Source organism: Ahaetulla prasina, chromosome 3 (assembly GCF_028640845.1).
Source record: "Ahaetulla prasina isolate Xishuangbanna chromosome 3, ASM2864084v1, whole genome shotgun sequence".
In the NCBI taxonomy this organism is placed as follows: Eukaryota; Metazoa; Chordata; class Lepidosauria; order Squamata; family Colubridae; genus Ahaetulla; species Ahaetulla prasina.
In genome coordinates, this window is record NC_080541.1 from 174772500 (window position 1) to 174780619 (window position 8120).

The 8120-nt window shown below is 37.0% G+C and overlaps 1 protein-coding gene across 9 annotated transcripts in view; it reads right to left on the reverse strand.

Annotated features, from left to right (window-relative positions):
* Positions 1–8120, reverse strand: part of MAST2 (microtubule associated serine/threonine kinase 2) — a 178369-nt gene that overhangs the window by 168661 nt on the left and 1588 nt on the right. The gene's annotated exons all lie outside the window — the stretch shown is intronic.

The window sequence follows — 8120 nt, forward strand, 5'->3', positions numbered from 1 at the left end:
ACCAAGGAAAGAGCAGCACCACTGGAACTCAGTGTCCCCAACCCTCTTGGGAAGTCCAGAAGGATACCATGGTCAATAATATGAAAGCCAGTTAGAAGTCTGATTCTAAAAGAATCAGAATAGATGCACATTTCCATCCAGGTCCCAACTAATATACCTAATGACATCTCATATCTTTGCCAGAAGCCTGATTGTACAGTCCAGATAATCTACTTTTAATCTTCTCCAAAGAGAGAATGTTGGAAATTGAACTATACTTATAAATCTCTGGATCCAAAGTGGGATTCTTCAGGTGAGGTGGCTCTGAAGGCTTGAATTTATTTAACTTTAGTAAATATTCCTAACCCCTCTCTTTGTCTATACAGTACTGAAATAAGTGTAACACTGGCCAGCTGAGGCTTTGTTTTCCTTCCGAGATAAAATAAATGTACTCGCTTCTTGCCATCACCTTTACCAATTCACTTCAATAGAACTGTAATCTTTGCCTTTCCTTTTGCTTCTGATGTTCCTAAACAAAACTTGCATGTATTTTCAGCATTTCTTGTAAGCCTTAGCTCATGTCTTTCCTGACATGGTACCATGCAAAGAACATAGCATATATTAATTCAAATTAATTTTAAACAAACATAGTAACTAAAGAGGTTTAAAACAGTGTATTCAGAAAAAAAAACAGCCAGAAAGATGACAATATAGACAACCATTGCCACTGTACAATATAAAAAACTATTCTGATTTCAGGAAAATTTCAGAAGTCAATACACGGAAAGCGTGCTATACAAAAAAATAGCCTTCATGACAACATATACCACTGTTTGGAGACACTTACAAACATTGATAAGTGCCGTGGAATTGTTTATAATCCACTCTGTTCAGACAAGCTATCTGAAACCACCAGCTGTTTGCCTTTGCCATTTTCTATGGAAATCAATTTTACACAGCAGGTTTAGCTTTCACTTCAAATGTAATACATAGAGTTGGCAAATAATACCTAATACCAAATTATTTAGAACTCCTAGAATTTAACAATCCATTTACAAGAGGAACTCACCAAGCCTGTGTCCTGTGTATTTCAAATATTATCTCTAAGGAAAAAGTAAAAATGCCTACAGTATATTCTTCCAAATAATAGCAAATTAACTTAAAAATAATTTTAAAACAATTTGACTTCATAGGAAGTAAAACTGAATGACAACAGTTTGGAGAAGCCATTTCCTCATCTGAAATACCTTTTGTATCCATTTGCCACACAGCTTTCATTTTCTGTGTCAATGCATTAACCTCCAATCTTTTTACATGTTATTACTGGCTCCTACAGATACATTCTCTAAAAATCTTGCATGTATAACTCATATTCGTCTGAAAAAGTACCAGAAAATTGTAACCTTTAATACGGTAGAAGAATAAAAATATTAGAGACAGGGGAGTAACCTTATTGATCATATTATTTAATTTAAATTAAACTAAACTGAAATATCCTGATTTTATTCTTTTTTTTTTTTTTTTTTTTGCATTTATATCCCGGCCTTCTCCGAAGACTCAAGGCGGCTTACACTATGTTAAGCAATAGTCTTCATCCATTTGTATATTATATACAAAGTCAACTTATTGCCCCCAACAATCTGGGTCCTCATTTTACATACCTTATAAAGGATGGCAGGCTGAGTCAACCTTGGGCCTGGTGGGACTTGAACTTGCAGTAATTGCAAGCAGCTGTGTTAATAACAGACTGTCTTAGTCTGTTGAGCCACCAGAGGCCCTACTAACACCGCTTCTTGAAGTTCACCCCCCACACAGTACCTCTTCCAATGTCAATTTTTATAGTATGCATCATAGTTGGGTAACTTCTATACAATAGGGTCTAAGGGACATATATACGGTACTTTTAGTAAGTACATGGATAACACATTATCAAAATAAGTGAAGCCATGTGTTATGTATGGGGTAAAAATTGGTGAGGCTTTTCAAATGAAACAAATCATAAATGCAGAATATTAAATATATTCATAGATCCACACATGGATCCTGATATATACAGACAGACACATTTACACTAACATATGTATGCAGCAGAGCACAAGGAGACACAACAAGAGGCTATGTAGCAAAGAGACAAACTGAGTTACACAAGGAAAGGGCAAAAATGTGAGGTATATAGGACTTTAAAAGCTATTTTGCTCAAATCACTAAGACACTCTCTTTACATTCTTGTTACAGGTAGTCCTTGACTTATGACCATTCGTTCAGCGACCATTTGACGTTACAATGATGCTGCCACTCCAGCTGACCTTTTTCCTGATCTTGTTGATGAGGCATGCCTGGCCTGGGCATTTGTAAGGCAGCTGTAGCTGCACAAGACTTTCTACCCTGGGTTGTGCACAGCAATTTCCTCACAAAACCTGGGGAAGATGGCTTCATCATGAAGACACACTGGAAACACCTTGTCAACAACGGGAATAAGGAGATGGCAAAAAATCAGCTAGGGAAATGGAGTGCAGGATGGCAGGGGCCAAAGAGTGCAGGGTGAAAGTGATTGGGTGGTGAAAACGATTGGGGCTGGAGCAGTCCTATTCTGGTCCAGAGAAATCACAAACAACAGGCAAATATTTTATCTTTACTATGTCTTTATAGGCAAGTCTTTTATTTTTACTAAGATTTTCAAACAGAACTCTAATGGAAAAAAGTTTGAACAAATGAGAAGACAGCTAAGGAGTTGAGGAACCTGATGATGAGGTAAATGGAGAGTCATCAACAGATCTGTGAGGCACATGGCTCCCCTTATAGAGGTGGCTTGACCCTGATTTATTCCTTTGATGGGGCAATTCCTTTCTGGCCAGTAGTCTTGCTGATTGCTTTTGTTTAGCTCTCTTCTCCTCCCTGTGGGTCCTTGCATTTGAGGGAAGTGTTGGCTCTGCCTCTTTGTCTTCTGACACCAGTGATAGCTGCCTCTTCTGGTTGTGAGGCAACTCTTTCAGCTGAATTCCCTTAAGCTGATGATACTCTTTATCCCCCAAGTCATGAGCTGGCCATGACACTATTGATCTCCTTAGGGCCTTCCTCTTCTGTAGAATGAGGCCTTGGCTTCTATGGGTACCATCAATGGAACAGGTATGTGAAGCAGGGAACATGAACATCATTGTCATCTTCCCAAGAATGCTTCTCTGGTCCATAAAACTTCCAATCCATTAGATATCAGAGTCCCAATGGAGACAGGAGTCCTGAATGTAGTCTACTTCATATTCAGGTTCCCTTCAACCACAATTGGTGGTGGCCAGTGTGAAGGAGCAATGAAGGTTGGAAAGTACAGCAGGAACCAGCAAGGAATTATAAAATACAGAATGAACACAGAAACTAGAAGGTAACTTTAGTTATAAAGAAACTGGGTTGATGACAGCTTCCACTGATCCAATTTCTTTGACGGGTGATGGATAAAAAGGTGCTAAGTTCCCCAGGGCTATCTGCCTGGCAATGACGATCATCAAAGTGGTTATAATGATCCTTGGTCTTCTGTAAATGAGCTTGGAGAACTTAATAAATTTTTTGTAGTTCCTATAAGAGCTGATCTGAGGCTGGAACAGAAGAAGCTGGTGAGGTCAGTGGAAAAAATTTGGGGTGGGAGTCATAGTTAGCCATGAATGGCGTCATTTGGCTGGAGGTATGTTGTGATTATAAGCAAAGTCAGCTTGTGCTAGGAGGTCCACCCAGTTGCCTTGCTGGTAGTTAATAAAACATCTGAGATGTTGTTCCAGAATTCCATTTTCTAGTTCCATCTACTTTCTAACTCCAGGTGATGAATGGAAGATAAATGGATCTGGATCCCTAGACTTGAACCTAGCAGTGAATTGTGGGCCACAATCTGAAGCCAAGCCAAGCTAAACCATATAAATGGTAGTTTTAAAACTAGCTGAGCAGAGTTTTTGGCTGTGGGCAGAATCAGGAGGCTATGAAGTGAGCCATCTTAGTTAAAGTTTCCACCACTACCAAGATTATCATATTCCCTTTTTTACTTTGGTAGATCTGTTATAAAATCCAATGATACAGTGGCCCATGGACTCCTTACCCCCTGGGACCTGTATGTTTAGACTCTTTTATGCCAGGAAAAACATAGCCCTGCAATAATGCTTATTTCTAAAATACTTTAATCTACCCAATGATTAGATTTCTCTAGATTTCCTAAGAACTCAAGAAAAATGTATGTTTCCCAAACTTTTAAATTAGAATTCCTACCCATTACTTCCTAGATATGATCTTAAGGATGCATTTGAACATTTAAATAAAGTATTATATATATCAGCATAATCTTACACTTTAATTAAACTGTATCAGTTTAATACAATGAGTAAATGATGTATTCTCTATTGTCAGCCCTTCAAGGTAGACAAAGGGATTCCAGGAATGTTCTTTATTGTTGCAGGGCAGAATAACACAGAACTCTCTCAGAACTTCTATTTCAGCTTATACCAAACAAAATTAAGGTGGGATATTTTGTGTTGCTTTTCACAATTTCCTTTTTCTGAAGGGTAATCTTTATTCAAACTCTTTCTTTAATAGCTTGATCACTCCTTACCCATTCCCAAGGCCAGCTCTACAGTCTTTCATGTTGTCTTCCCACACCTGAAAGTGGGGCATCAACTTGTCAATTATAAGTCCTACCTCTCTTGAAGATAGACTCAGCAGCTTGTAAAGATCAGTAGATAACAGATCTTAGAAGAAGCTAGAAAATGCCTCCTCTAACAATAGCAACTGAAGTTTCAATTGGCAAGAAGCAAAACGTCTCCTTTACCCTATAGTTCGCTATATGCTAGTTCGGGAAGCAGTTCATGTGTTAGAACTGCAGACAGAAGTACAATCTTCTCTCCCTAACACAATCTCCGATTAAGAATAGCCCTTCCGTTGAATCAGATACAATATTCTAATGGTCCTTCCCTGCATGGAATCAGGCAGGTTTAGACAAAACTATAGGCTATTGGGCTAATGTATTGGGGTAAGGGCCCAATAACTTTTGAATTCCACGGTCTTGGACAGAAAAAAGAAAAGCAGAAACTTAGTGAAACTCGCCACCAAATCTTTCATCACCATCTTATTGCCTGATTGATTGTCTATGCATATATGCTACACATTGTATGCAGCGTGGGCCAAATCTAGGTAATTATTCATTTAAGAAAAGTTGTGTAGCCTATCTCTCTCTAAGAAAATTAAAATTTTCTGCAATTATCATCCTAATATTGATAAAATATTTTTCTTTTGTCTATTTTCAACCCTACAAGTTATCTAAATAATAGAATTTCAATAATTTTCCGTTAATATTGTATAAACACTGTATATTATTGAAGAAGGAAGGAAGGAAGGAAAGAAGGAAAAGAGAAAGAAAGAAAGGAGGGGGGAAGGAGGGAGGCATACGTTCAGAACTTTATGGAAACCAGCAATGGGGTGCCCAAATAAAGCAGGATTGATATATTCCATTTTAAAGCAAGTGAAAGAACTTGTCTTTTTTCTTTTTGTTTTTTAAATCAAGTTTTATTGTTTTTTCTTTCATGCACACCCACATATTTTATGAACAGAGTATTGACCATATCACGTCTTATACAATTTGTCATATCCAAATACATTTTATATAGTTACAATTTGTTCTTACCATCTGAAATACAGTGAAATCTCATTTTAATGGACTGAATGCAGAGAAAGGTTATCAGTTATTCCCAAAATCTGTTTAATATGAAAATAAGCCATTGCAGTGATTTATGTCTATTGTGAAATGACATTATTATAGAGAACAGTGGAGACAGATGCTGTTGAGAAGCAATGGGGTGGGAAACAAGCTGCATTGAAAAATGCAAAGGTGTCACAATTTTGCAAGAAGCAATAAATCAGTAAGTGTCCTGTTGATACAAGACATACTAAAGCAAATACCGTTCAAATAACCTGCTAATCTTTTTCATCTACCTATTCAGATAATGAGAATATGTCAAATGAATATGAATATCCAGGAATTTTTTTAAAAGGACCTTCCAAAATTTGAGATAAAAAAATTATGATTGATTAATCTCCTATGCCAAAAAGGCAGTCTAGAAAAAGTTGTTTATCTCTTGAGCAGGCGGTAATGTTTCAAATGCCTTCCATCCTTCCAAAGTCAGATTTACATTATTTCCCAAATACACAAACATGGTTGCATAAAATAGTCATAAAAAATGCAAGCAATATGAATTTATGATACACGCACATAAATACATACATACATACGTTTGAAGAATATGTCACTACTAGCACTATATACTAAAACCTTCATTAAAAATCCGTAACATTTAAGGTTTGGTGTATTAGCCGCATACTATCAAACTTAGCTGATGAAAATACAACTTGATTACAATGTTGATTTTCTATATTATTGCTGAATTACATCAAATTGTTTAAAATATATACTTAATACTTTATTACGTCTTATTTTACTAAAACTCTGACTTATTTAAGAAAGTCATCAAAATTGGGAAATTTTCCTGAGGTGTTTTCTTCAGAGATTTCATAAATATAACATACCCGTATTTTTCGCACTATAAGACACTCCAGACTATAAAACGCTCATTAGCTTTAGAGGAGGAAAACAAGGGGGGGGGAAATCTGCCTCTGCCTCCCACCACTGGTCAACTGAGCTGAGCTGCTGCTGCTGCCGCCGCCGAGGAACACTGGAGCCTTCGTTGCCGATTGGTGGTTGGATTGGCCTCCTTGATTACCGCCAATCAGCTGTTCTAGGCTGCGGGGATTGCCGCTGCTGCCTATCACCGCCGATGATCACCCGATCGACACCAACTGGCAGTGGCGAACAGGTACTAACCCAACCCCCCCTATTCGCTCGATAAAACACACAGATATTTCCACCCACTTTTGGGGGGGAGTGCATCTTATAGTGCGAAAAATATGGTATTTTTGAACATGCAAATAAAATGCAAAAAAATTATTTGTGCCACCATATTGAGACAATAGCAGACCAGCAATTCCAAACATGCTGAGCTATTATAAAAGTACCTTCAAATTTTGCAATTTATATCAAGATATGCATAAGGCTATCACCAATTAATTTATACTGTAAATCAACTTCTGTTCTATCCTCATCCTCCAAGAAAATAAAAATTCCTCACACTGGGGAATGGAATACTATTTAGCAAATGTTTCAAAGGAAGAACGCAATATACAAAATTATTACCAGATTGGAAATGAAAACTTCTGGTAGGCTTAAACCCAATCCTTTTAATTACCTAAGCTTAATTACTTGTACCACATTTAGTTTTATGTCCACACTAAATAAAAAATTCTTGTCAGCAAGAATTTTTTCAGATGGAACTCTTTCCATGAGGGTCATCTCTGCATACATCTCCCATTCACAGGTCATCTTATATTTGTGTAATCAGCTTCATCCACAACTTATTCTCCCATCAGAGTTGCAACTGGATGGGCCTATGCACTTCAGTAAATATATACATAAATTTATCATTATCTTACAAATAAAAGTAAAATCTTAGCATTTTTCCCATTCTCCAAAAAATAAGCAAGCATTTTGAACAATTTCTCTCACTAAGCAAGATAGTTAAGTGAGTTTTGCCCTATTTTACTACTCTTCTTGCCAGAGTTGTTAAGAAATCACTATAGTTAAGTTAGTAATATGGTTGTTAAATGAATCAGGTTTCCCCATTAACTCTGCTTCTCAAAAGATCGCAAAAGGTGATCACATAACCCAGGAATTATGTAACCCAGGAACAGTGCAACCATCATAAATATCAGCCAATTGTCAAACATCTGAATTTTGATCATGGGAATGCTGCATCATAAATGTAAAAAACTGTCATAAGCCACTGTTTTCAGTGCAGTTGTAACTTTGAATGGTCAATAAATGAATATTTGTAAGTTGAAGACTACCTGCATGTGAAGTAGTGTTCTCTGGCTTAAAATATGAATAGTAGTCAGTCAATACAATTTTCCAGAAAAAGAGGGACTATCCCACTTTCTACTTCTTCATATTCAGTCATTACTAATGTCTAATATGCTGGCATCTCACTGATTCGGAACACCAATTGTCAAATTGGTTTTCATGCATCAGCTACAGCTAAGTATTTAATGGTACTTGCTATGGT